This window comes from Triticum dicoccoides, chromosome 4B (assembly GCF_002162155.2).
Source record: "Triticum dicoccoides isolate Atlit2015 ecotype Zavitan chromosome 4B, WEW_v2.0, whole genome shotgun sequence".
Taxonomy (NCBI): Eukaryota; Viridiplantae; Streptophyta; class Magnoliopsida; order Poales; family Poaceae; genus Triticum; species Triticum dicoccoides.
Window position 1 is genome coordinate 394,221,184 of NC_041387.1, and position 13,796 is coordinate 394,234,979.

Genomic DNA, 13,796 nt, shown 5'->3' on the forward strand with positions numbered 1-13,796 from the left:
TGGCCGCCGCCTCTGCCCTCCCTCAATTCGGACGAGCCCGAGCCCCTCCCTCGCTCCTCCCACCTCCAGTGAGATCCACTCACTCCGGCGCCCATGCCCATGCCCTTTCCCCCCTTGCCGGAACCACCATGGCCATGAGCCCCCATCTCCACCCGAAGCCCCTCCGTCGCGGCTCCCTGTTCTGTCTGCTCCGTGGTTCTCCGGCGTGGGAAGACCCAACAGGCGGGTGCACCTTGCTGTCCTGAGCACTCCAGTGGTCCGAGCTCCACCGGAGGTGGCCGGAGTCGACCGGACGAGCGCCGGCGCCGGTGACCCCCTCCTCTCTATTCTGCGCCGCATCGGGGAAGAAGGAGGAGGAGCGGGAGGTGGGCATTGACCAGGGCGTGGGCCCCTCGGCCCCACCTGTCAGCGGGTGGGCGCTGACCCAGTCAGCGCCAGGTGGATAAGTGACGGGCCCCACCCGTGGGACCCGCATGTGTCAGCCCCACCATTGTTCCAACGGATAAGGTGAAAGTGTATTCCTCTGTTTACGTTTTCTCCTTTTTTTTCTGTTCTGGCCCCTGGTTAAAAATCTTTTCATTACAGATAGGTCCCTGGCAAAAAATCATCCGTAACTTTTTATCCGTAACTCCGTTTGAGGTGAATCCACCGCTCACTTCTTCGTTTCATCGAGCCCTTTTTGTTGGTGTCACTTTCATTATGTTTTGGAATACTGAAAATGACCATTTTTCCCCTGCCCTTAATCAGCCCCCTCCGAGAGAGAATGATTTCCGGCGAATCTTTCCGCGGCTTCACCGCACTTCTCCCCGGTGCCTTCTTCATCCCCGGGCAAGCCACAATACCCACTTGCATGATAGTCATGCAGTTGCCATGGTCTTCAACTTGAATCTTTAATAAATGTTTGCTTGTTGAACAGATGGTTATCGTTGTTCCGGAAATGTTCTGATTTGCATGCTCCCTTTTGTGCTATGATGTTTTGGTACTCTGTGATCATGTTATACCTGCTAGTATTTACTTTCATATGATTATGCTGGTTAGTAGTACATGTTGATGTTGGAGATGGTCATGCTAGTCGGTATGCCATGCTCAGTGGATATGATTTATTGTTGATATGGTGGAAAGTTATGTGATGTTCTCATGATGATGTTGATATCATGTTCATGTATTTTATCATGGCTCAGCATATTTGCATTCAAGTTGACTGGATTAAATTGAACTTGAACAACTATTGGCTGAGTCATGGTGCCGCTGAATCGATGATGACCAGTGCAACCACGCTTACCGGTATGGGGCAGTCCTAACTGGGTCTATTGTCGTGCCTCTGGTCGGTACCTCAATTTAGGGAAGGTTATGGGCGCGTGCTACCCTGATCAGGTAGGCGGAGCATAACCTTGTGAGCTAGTTGTTAAGTTAATTTTGGTATCGGATCCCAGTGTGGATCGTGGCCACGACGGTGGTCAAGGTGTCTGGAGGTAGACACGGGGCCACCCAGGACTAGCCCGGTGGGGTCTGAGTCGGAAGGGCCGGGAGAGTGTCATGACAATAGATCGGTTTCATCGGAACGCCGTTGGTCCACCCGAATGGGAGGGCGAGGCCAAGAGTTCCGTAGTGTGGGTACAGTGTACTAACCTCTGCACAGTGTATATTAATCTATCGATAGCCGCGCCCACGGATAAGGGCCCAAGTCGAGAGAAGGTCACACCATGTGTCAACAGTAATAATAATAATGTGCTTAATAATAGCGAGATAAGTTGGCCAGGTGTTGGTCGGGTTGTGATCGCCGTAAGGATCATGGGCCATTTAGTGGTCGGGTTGTGATCGTCGTAAGGATCACGGGCCAAGTGTTGGTCGGGTGGTGATCGCCGTAAGGATCACAATGGTATGAAGGATACCGAGTTGTTGTATATTCGTTATGTTGTATGAGAATCGTGGGTAAAGATCAAGCTCCTTGTGGTTATTTAATGATCGCTACGGTATTGTTTATACCAAGCTTGATTTGATCCTGAGATGATCGTGTGATGTTCGAGGTTGGTAAGTGATGCATGAGTTGGTTATGAGGTAACCCGAGCAGATTAAGTGGTGCATATAGTGTCATCATGTTGCATGCTAGTGATGTTGGATTAATAAGTTCATGTTGTGATAGTTGTATCAAGTTTATGTTGGTCATGCCATGTTATTTGGAGATGATGATATCCTGTTAATTCCTGCTTAACCTGTAATTGCCATGCTGTTGTATGTCTTGAATGCTTCTGGTTATTTGTGAGCTTGCAAGTACATTCAATGTACTGACCTGGCGTGTCATGCCAGCTTGCAGGTCATTCCGGATTTGATTGCTTGTTTGCCGTGGTGTCAGGACCCCGACTCGATGCCACATAGGTCTAGCATGTAACACATCATATCAGGCCTCACGCACGGTATTCCCACGGGTGCCACCTTACCTGGCCCGGGACCGTTTGCGCCTTTTGGCTCACGTATATGATAGTGTCGCTAGCATCCATATGATAAGGAGCCCGGGCTGACATGGCTAGTCGTAAACCCAAAGTGGCACAGACTTACAGGGACAGGCATCCATGACCCAGCATCGAACGTGTCGGTCATCAGCGAGTGAATCCAGGCTGTAGCACTGGGCTAGCAGGACTCCGGTGAACCGGGCTGTAGCGGGCTAACAGGACTCCGGTATTCATCGCGTGACATTTCCCCGAAGGGACAGACACAGGAACGAAGAAGGACACATGCCGGCCAGCCTAAGTGTTCCGGAGCAGTAGCAAGCTACCATGGCTCGGTGGAAGCACTAGGAGACATTTCCCGGTAAGAGAGGCTACTAAAGATAAACAACTAGATAGTCAGATCCCACACATACCAAGCATTTCAATAACATACACACAATATGCTCGATATGTGCAATACAACATGGCATCACAAAATGACTCTACGACTCAAATAGTTTATTGAATAGGCTCCGAGGAGCGAGATATTACAAACATGGGTCTCATGACCCAACAATCAGAGCATACAAATCAAAGCACAAGCGGAAGCTTAACATGTCTGAGTACAGACTACTATAAATGAAAAAGGCTGAGAAGCCTGACTATCTACCAGATCCTGCCGAGGGCACAAGATCGTAGCTGAGGTAACAAGCTAAACGTCGAAGTCCACGTGGAACTACTAGTGAGACTGAAGTCTCTCTGCAAAAACACAAATTAAGCAACGTGAGTACAAATGTACCCAGCAAGACTTACATCAGATCTATCTACATATGCATCATTATCAACAAAGGGGATGGTGGAGTTTGACTGCAGCAAGCCAGCTTTGACTCGGTGGCTATCCTGAACTACGACTGCAAGTAACTCTTTTGAGGTGGCGCACACGAGTCCACATATTCACCATATCAATACACCACTATGGATCCGCTCCCGCCTCCCTACGAGAACGCCATCCATAGCACTCACGCTTATCTTGCGTATTTTAGAGTATCCACTTTCACTTGTCTATGAACTATGCAAGGGGTCCAAGTTTCCATATCCGAGGAATCCGGCTATTCGAATAGATAATGATAACCCTGCAGGGGTGTACTTCTTCACACACGCTCCCGCCACTTACCGCCCTGTACACGTCATGTACCTCGGCAACCTTCAAGCGGAAGCCGGGCGAGGGAGTCGGCCACGACCTGACTAACCGAACAAGTCTCTAGTCTAGGTTTATCGCCTATTCGGGTTCCATCCGCAAGGAGATCCGGCCGGGGTGTCGCTTACGGCCCCAAACGATGTGTGCAGGGTTCCCAAGCCCACCAACCGGGTGCCACTTGGTACACCGGGCCACTGTGCCTAGTCTGTCCCAAGCCCACCTGTACCGGGTGCCACTTGGTAGACTACTAACACTACCTACAAACACCAGAAACTAGTTGCAACTCCTGGACAGAGATCATGTTGATTAATAAGTCGAGAGGGGTCGAGTTACCGGAACCAAATGTGTGGTAGTAACTGGTCATGGATCACAAACACGGAACTCAGTTCCTGAGGACGGCTGCAATGAGACAACCCACCATGTACTCCTACATGGCCTCTCACCGCTACCTTTACCAAATCGTGTTCACACACTTAGTTCATACACAGTAGGACATGTTCACACGCCCCTGATTCATCCCCGATGAATCAGACCTGACTCAACTCTAAGCAGTAGCAGGCATGACAAACAAGCATGAATGAGTAGGCACATCAGGGCTCAAACAACTCCTACTCATGCTAGTGGGTTTCATCTATTTACTGTGGCAATGACAGGTCATGCAAAGGATAAAGGGTTCAGCTACCGCAGCAATGTAACAAATATGTCGTTGTTGTCCTAATGCAGTAAAAGAGAGCAGGAGCGAGAAAGTAGGATTGTATCGGAATGAACAAGGGGGTTTTGCTTGCCCGACACTTCTGAAGATAGCATTGAGTCTTCATCAGTGTCAACGATCACATCGCCGGTACACGTCTATCGAGAGGGGACAATTACCGGCAAACAAGGAAAAACACAATCAATGCAATGCGACAATATGATGCATGCTATGACATGGCAATATGAATGTGTTTTGGGCTAATGCACTTAGCTATGATTTAAATGAAGTTGGTTTGAATACATGATTCAAATTCCAACTCCATATATGATTATTTAAATGCCCTTTAATATGATTTGTGCTAAACAGCACCTATAAGTTGTTCTAACATGCATGAAAATGGTACAGATGGATTCCTTGAATTTTTCTGATAATTTTTCATATATAATTTATTTAATTTGGAGTTACGGTTGAATTTCTATGATTTATTGAAGTTTTAGCTATTTTCTGGAATTTCAGAATTAAATTAAATCCAGAAAACATTACTGCGTCAGCATGACGTTGGCATGACGTCAGCAAGTCAACAGGGACTGGTCCGGGTCAAACCTGACCAGTGGGGCCCACTGGTCAGTGACTATTGCTAATCCTAATATAACTTAAACCTAACCTAGTTTAATTAGCCAGGCCGGGCCCGCATGTCAGTGAGTCAGTGGCTTAGCTAAAATTAGTTATTAATTTAACCAAAGTTAGCAGGGGCTGGGCCCACCTGTCAGTGACCCAGGGGAGGTCAAACCCCTGGTCAAACGAGTCTATCTCGCCGGCGTTGAGTCGCCGGCGAGGCCGAGGCGGCGGAGGCCTTCGGGTTTCTTGCTCCGGCGACCAAACGAACGGAGGAGGGACTCTACGGATAGCTGGAAAAGCGCCGCGTCTTCCTGTGTGAGCGGAAGAGGCTGAGACGGCCCGAGCTCGCCGGAACGGAGCTCGCGGCGGTGGCCGGAGTTCGGGTGGTGGCGGGTTTGGCGCTACGAGCAGTGGATTGGCGCGCTGAGGGCACTAGGGAGAAGCTCTTGCTCCTTCGCATCCAAAGAAACGGACGGGAGGCCGCGAGGTGGCCGGAGTTGAGCACGGCGTCGACCTCGGCGGCGGCCAGAGCTCGGGCAATCTCGGGGTGGCGTTACAGAGCATGGGAGGAGGCGTTGTGGGTGTCTACGGGTTCATGCGATCGTGCTGAGCACGATGGTGGGCTCGGGAACGAGCTGCGGTGGCTGTGGCCACGGTCACGCCATGGCCGGCGGCGAGAAGCTTCGGTCATGGTTGGGGATCGGGGCTAGAGCTCGCGAAGGAGGACGAGGGAAGGGGGAATCGGGTCAAAGGCTCACCGCGGAGCTGCAGGGATGGTTAGTGGGCTCGGGGGCGCGCCGGAGTGGCCGAATCGACGGAGAAGGGCGCCGGGGCCGAAGCTTGAAGATGATGACGATGGCGGCTGCTCGGGGCCCTTCTGGTCGCGTGAGACGTCGAGGAGGACGAGGGCGTCTTGGTGGAGCTTCTTGGCGCGTCGGCGGGGCATGGGGTGGCCGGTGGCCGTGGTGGCAGTGGACGGCGGTGACGACTCCGTTCGGTCGCGGGAGGGAGAGAGAGCAGAGGGGGATAGGGACGGAGGGAGAGACACGGGAGAGTGAGAGAGGGTCGAGGGGGCCGCGTGGCATCACCGGGGCGTCGAGGAGGAGCCAAGCAGGCTGGGAGGGAGGAGGTGGCCGGGGCGCGTGGTCGCGCGCGCCGGGCGCGTGCCCGTCCTCCTGGCAGAGGAGGAAGGCGACAGGGGGGGTAGCGGTGGCGGGCTGGGCCGCACAGGAGCTGGGCCTGCTGGGCTGAGAGGTGAGCGCCAGGTAAGGTTTCTCTCCTCTCTGCTTTTCCTATTTCTGTTTTCTATTTTCTGTAGTTTGTTTTGATTTAGTTTTAGACACTAAATCATTTAATAAATTCTGTAGGTTTTTATGTGGCTTGCTAAAATATATATAAAGCCACTCACAAACTTCCAGAATTATTGGAGTCATATTTAATATATATTAAATATAAATCCAAAGCAAATAGTTATTGGATTAATTCAAATGGCCAAAATAAATATTTCTGTGACTCCAAAAATATTGGTTTTAATTTTACCTCTTACCAACATTTCTATGGGATAACAGGAACATTTTCTTGGACTCATTTGAGAAGATTTAAATGTTGATCATTTTTAGAAAGTTTCTGAGGCTTTGGAAATCCCTCAATTCAAATTTCATTTGAAATAAAACATGATGCTCACATGAGATCTAGCCTAGTGCATAACAGGACCAGGGATGTGACAACTCACCCCCACTAAACAAAAATCTCGTCCCGAGATTCAAGCGTAGGGTAAGGTGAAGGGGGAACGCAAACTAGCACAATCTTCACGATCCAGTTGCACTTCAAATGAACGTTGATTCGTTCACCATCATTATCTTGATGTCTTGTTCCGAGAACTCCAACCAACATGACAACGAAAGGAGAAGGGAACTCTACGGAATCGATCTTCTCAAAGATCGAACAACTCGGGATCAACTCACAGAATAAAACATAGCAACATCTCTCGAGCTGAGAGACGAAACACACATCCATAGGAATGGAGTGAAGCAGATGACGAAGGTTCACTAGGTAGACAACAATTCTACCCTTAAGAGGGTGGTCAATGGTTGTCATCGTAGCGAGGAGTTGAGTCGCCATGATACCACGACGAAACATCCTGGAGGAGGGTGATTCGTAGATTATCACCTTAAGTGGCAAAAAGAATTACCTTTTATATAGAGATCATTGAGACTCTCTATATCAGCCTAAGGCAAATCACATCAATCGATTGGCGGGGTGCAAAGGAATGGTACACCCGGACTAGAATGGATGATGTGGACTACCTTGTTGAAGACAACGCAATGGATGATTTTTGCTTATCACCGGAAATGGATGAGACCCATGGTAGAACCACTTTTGAAAATGATCCTGATCAGTAATTACTGAGAAGGGTAATCCAGAGTAGGGTGGCACAATTGCGGTGCAAGCTGGGAACAAAATGCAAATGCTGGGAATGATTCTGGTAACTGGGGAAGAACCCAACAATAGAGAGTGAATTCACTGTTTGAAAAGTCATAGCATTGACGAGGGAACTGAGAGCATCCCACTTAGTGTCGATGATAACACCTAGCGCTTGTGCGTGCTCTCAAGAACTTGAGCATTTCCATAATCATCAGGGTTTTACCAACATCCATGTCAAGGGTACTGACAACACAACATACTACCATGATGACCAGCGATGGACAATGCAGATGCAAAGGAGGATAACACTTTCTCATATTTCACCTTAGCGAGGCCAAGGGGACGAAATCTGGATGATCGACCGAGAGACATTTAGCACTCCGCTTCTAATGTTCTCCTTGATGTGCTAGCGTATCCCATTCATTGAAATGGTTTGGTATCTAGAACATCAAGTAAAAGGTCGGACTTCGGGAAGACAAAAATCATAAGGCACAACTAGGGAGTAAATCCTACGAAGTCCTTATGGGAAGGTGGCCAACTTCTTCAATCAAGATACTATAATAATAGGTCTACCGGATGGGTGCGTTGGCCATGACATCCACTTTACCGGTTATCCAGGGACCAGTATTATAGTTCTTGGGAAATGTTCCAACCATTATATCTGCCTGAGATTCAGATCTGGTTAGTGTCAGGATATTCCAGACCCATCGAGTCTAGGAAGAAAAATGAAAGTTTGCAACACAAATCGACGAAATGACGTTGCGAGATTCTCGGGAAATGAACTACGATAGCAAGCTCCAAAACATGAGCTGGTTCTGCTACACATGTGTGAACACGCTGTCACAGACAAACATGAACACATGGTAGTCTTATAATAAAACACTACTAAGTTCAGGGGGGAAACCATCATCGAGGATATCGAAGTCTTGTGCACTTAAATTAGACTTCTTTACCTGGAACAAGTCAATCAGTGGCTTGGTGTTCTAAGAACACATATAGAATGGAGGCGGCCAACCTACCAAACCATAGAATACTTCGCAGATATGCATGACCAACTTGGGATGATTCCAGAGGAGCAAAAACAACTTTCTCGAATTCACGGCGGCAACTTACATCAAATGCACGTGAATCAAAGGAAGTCACTTCTTTCATCCAACATACCCTTCATGAACGGGGCATGAAGAAAATGCTTATACAAGTTTCCAACACTAGCTTAATGTTCAACAAAATCATGGAGAAGATAAGGATGTTGTTCATGGGCTCAACAACAATTCATCCGGGTTTCCTTTTAAAAGGAATTCCATAGTTAAGTGAACACGGTGATAGCATTGGTCAGACCAAAGAATATAATGGTGTATGCTCGAGGAAAAACCACGAGTAAGATAACATTACGAATATCGTTGGTTCTGATTTGATTTGATGATAGCCCATGCTCAATCAAAGGTTTGGGTAAGATAATAGATCCAACAATTGATCACAAAGACCAATTGATGAAGATATCATCTTTCTCCAACACACACACACACACACAAAAAGATATCCCTTAACATGAACTAAGTCAGGCAAGCTTTTATCTTCCAACTCTCCAAGTTGTTGTTTAGCTTGACCAACTAGCTCAGGGGTATCCCACACAGATTCTTGGAGAAGGGGTGGTTTACAAGGAACCAACTTGATCACGAACTCAACATAGCGGTCAGGTGACAACCTGGTAATACTTCCGAGAAGATATACGGAAAATCACGAACCACCGATATGTTACTAAGCTCGAGAACAATCTTGCTTTTCAGGGCAAGACGATATGATCAAATGAGCGAGGACTTAACAAAATCCTATCTCATCAATCGAGGAGTGCACCAGGAAAATGGACTAGGTAGCACGATCAGTCTTAGAAGGATGATTCAAAAACCAACACGCTAAGAATGAAATTATTGCCCCTTTAACTACCAAGCAACGGAGTTGCTAGGAGTATTGATTTCACACACCACGATTCACTTGCCGGCATTCCGGTTATAATAACACGGAAACCGAGAAATTATCAATGATGATAAGAAGTATTACTGCGTCAAGAATTCATAGGATGGTGTGCAATTCCCATGATATTCCTGATATAACGATGGTAATACTTCAAGGTAGAACAGACCAGAAGCTGGATTGCAACTTGATCTGCGGAATACAATTGCTTTGACCCAATCCTAGATATGGATGAGGTTCTGGAGTTTGTTTCTCCTATTCATCCTGAATGGAATGGCTTGACAGACCACAAGAGTAGTGGCAACGATGAACACGGATGCATAACTACTCCCGAATATCAATTGATATACAAGGGCCAGAAACCAACTAAAGATGGACAACTCAAGGGAACATACGATTTTCTGAGTTGTGAATGCATGGTTTAGCATGTCGAACGAAGTTCAACATATTTCTTCCGGATAACCCATGCAGAAAAGTAGAACTGGCAGAGCCACAATATATAATGGAGAACTCATCAAGAGCACTCTGGTTGTGATCGTTCAGTTCAACGAGGAACTTCTGCCATAAGTAGTTCATGGTATTTGGAAGAAGAAGATACCACGGACTTCAAGGACTATCGCAAGGTTACTAATATCCTAAAGGAACTAGCAAACACTATCAACATGAAGTAAGTAGAGTGCATCTCGGGTTCAGAACCCAGGAGAAGAATGCCTACTACTAAGTAGCACCACGAGATGCTTTCGAGAATGATGGCCAGAATCTTCACACTGGGAACACAAAACATTGCTAGATTACTAGGTGACTCCCTAAAACACCTAGGGTCATAATAGTAACTCCAACATAATTGTCAAGGCAATAGAATACCTCAACTCAACAATTAGTCTGATTGAGCTGGCATAAAGGAACATCGAAACCAGAGGGAAAGGATTTTGCAAATGCATCAGACTATTTAGAAACCTGGGATGACTCGGACAGCATAACGGCTGTAAATGCTCAGAAAAGATTTGAGAAATTCACAAAAATGGTGGCATAACCACTCAGAAGCACAATATCAAGGTCTCGAGATCAATAATTAACATACAGAGGTAGAAACTAAACTGAGGCTTAATCCAACAATCTTATAAGTCTACGGATTAGTAACACGTGATCCTGATGGAAAGAAGAGATAGCCTAGTTCTTAATCCCCGTAGAAGAGAAGATGATGACTCAGATCAGAAGGCCATGAGGTATAAGGAGTAAAAAGAGCCTTACGTTCCATCCCACAATCAATTCCCTTATATAACTAAAGAATTTCTAGACTCAACTTCGACCAGTTTGGCTTGGTAATCCTACAGGCAGTCAAGCTCTGATACCAACGCTGTCAGGACCCCGACTCGATGCCACATAGGTCTAGCATGTAACACATCATATCACTTTGCGGCCTCACGCACGGTATTCCCACGGGTGCCACCTTACCTGGCCCGAGACCGTTTGCGCCTTTTGGCTCACGTATATGATAGTGTCGCTAGCATCCATATGATAAGGAGCCCGGGCTGACATGGCTAGTCGTAAACCCAAAGTGGCACAGACTTACAGGGACAGGCATCCATGACCCAGCATCGAACGTGTCGGTCATCAGCGAGTGAATCCAGGCTGTAGCACTGGGCTAGCAGGACTCCGGTGAACCGGGCTGTAGCGGGCTAACAGGACTCTGGTATTCATCGCGTGACATTCCCCCGAAGGGACAGACACAGGAACGAAGAAGGACACATGCCGGCCAGCCTAAGTGTTCCGGAGCAGTAGCAAGCTACCATGGCTCGGTGGAAGCACTAGGAGACATTTCCCGGTAAGAGAGGCTACTAAAGATAAACAACTAGATAGTCAGATCCCACACATACCAAGCATTTCAATAACATACACACAATATGCTCGATATGTGCAATACAACATGGCATCACAAAATGACTCTACGACTCAAATAGTTTATTCAATAGGCTCCGAGGAGCGAGATATTACAAACATGGGTCTCATGACCCAACAATCAGAGCATACAAATCAAAGCACAAGCGGAAGCTTAACATGTCTGAGTACAGACTACTATAAATGAAAAAGGCTGAGAAGCCTGACTATCTACCAGATCCTGCCGAGGGCACAAGATCGTAGCTGAGGTAACAAGCTAAACGTCAAAGTCCACGTGGAACTACTAGTGAGACTAAAGTCTCTCTGCAAAAACATAAATTAAGCAACGTGAGTACAAATGTACCCAGCAAGACTTACATCAGATCTATCTACATAAGCATCATTATCAACAAAGGGGATGGTGGAGTTTGACTGCAGCAAGCCAGCTTTGACTCGGTGGCTATCCTGAACTACGACTGCAAGTAACTCTTTTGAGGTGGCGCACACGAGTCCACATATTCACCATATCAATACACCACTATGGATCCGCTCCCGCCTCCCTACGAGAACGCCATCCATAGCACTCACGCTTATCTTGCATATTTTAGAGTATCCACTTTCACTTGTCTATGAACTATGCAAGGGGTCCAAGTTTCCATATCCGAGGAATCCGGCTATTCGAATAGATAATGATAACCCTGCAGGGGTGTACTTCTTCACACACGCTCCCGCCACTTACCGCCCTGTACACGTCATGTACCTCGGCAACCTTCAAGCGGAAGCCGGGCGAGGGAGTCGGCCACGACCTGACTAACCGAACAAGTCTCTAGTCCAGGTTTATCGCCTATTCGGGTTCCATCCGCAAGGAGATCCGGCCGGGGTGTCGCTTACGGCCCCAAACGATGTGTGCAGGGTTCCCAAGCCCACCAACCGGGTGCCACTTGGTACACCGGGCCACTGTGCCTAGTCTGTCCCAAGCCCACCTGTATCGGGTGCCACTTGGTAGACTACTAACACTACCTACAAACACCAGAAACTAGTTGCAACTCCTGGACAGAGATCATGTTGATTAATAAGTCGAGAGGGGTCGAGTTACCGGAACCCAATGTGTGGTAGTAACTGGTCATGGATCACAAACACAGAACTCAGTTCCTGAGGACGGCTGCAATGAGACAACCCACCATGTACTCCTACATGGCCTCTCACCGCTACCTTTACCAAATCGTGTTCACACATTTAGTTCATACACAGTAGGACATGTTCACACGCCTCTGATTCATCCCCGATGAATCAGACCTGACTCAACTCTAAGCAGTAGCCGGCATGACAAACAAGCATGAATGAGTAGGCACATCAGGGCTCAAACAACTCCTACTCATGCTAGTGGGTTTCATCTATTTACTGTGGCAATGACAGGTCATGCAAAGGATAAAGGGTTCAGCTACCGCAGCAATGTAACAAATATGTCGTTGTTGTCCTAATGCAGTAAAAGAGAGCAGGAGCGAGAAAGTAGGATTGTATCGGAATGAACAAGGGGGTTTTGCTTGCCTGGCACTTCTGAAGATAGCATTGAGTCTTCATCAGTGTCAACGATCACATCGCCGGTACACGTCTATCGAGAGGGGACAATTATCGGCAAACAAGGAAAAACACAATCAATGCAATGCGACAATATGATGCATGCTATGACATGGCAATATGAATGTGTTTTGGGCTAATGCACTTAGCTATGATTTAAATGAAGTTGGTTTGAATACATGATTCAAATTCCAACTCCATATATGATTATTTAAATGCCCTTTAATATGATTTGTGCTAAACAGCACCTATAAGTTGTTCTAACATGCATGAAAATGGTACAGATGGATTCCTTGAATTTTTCTGATAATTTTTCATATATAATTTATTTAATTTGGAGTTACGGTTGAATTTCTATGATTTATTGAAGTTTTAGCTATTTTCTGGAATTTCAGAATTAAATTAAATCCAGAAAACATTACTGCGTCAGCATGACGTTGGCATGACATCAGCAAGTCAACAGGGACTGGTCCGGGTCAAACCTGACCAGTGGGGCCCACTGGTCAGTGACTATGGCTAATCCTAATATAACTTAAACCTAACCTAGTTTAATTAGCCAGGCCGGGCCCGCATGTCAGTGAGTCAGTGGCTTAGCTAAAATTAGTTATTAATTTAACCAAAGTTAGCAGGGGCCGGGCCCACCTGTCAGTGACCCAGGGGAGGTCAAACCCCTGGTCAAACGAGTCTATCCCGCCGGCGTTGAGTCGCCGGCGAGGCCGAGGCGGCGGAAGCCTTCGGGTTTCTTGCTCCGGCGACCAAACGAACGGAGGAGGGACTCTACGGATAGCTGGAAAAGTGCCGCGTCTTCCTGTGTGAGCGGAAGAGGCTGAGACGGCCCGAGCTCGCCGGAACGGAGCTCGCGGCGGTGGCCGGAGTTCGGGTGGTGGCGGGTTTGGCGCTACGAGTAGTGGATTGGCGCGCTGAGGGCACTAGGGAGAAGCTCTTGCTCCTCCGCATCCAAAGAAACGGACGGGAGGCCGCGAGGTGGCCGGAGTTGAGCACGGCGTCG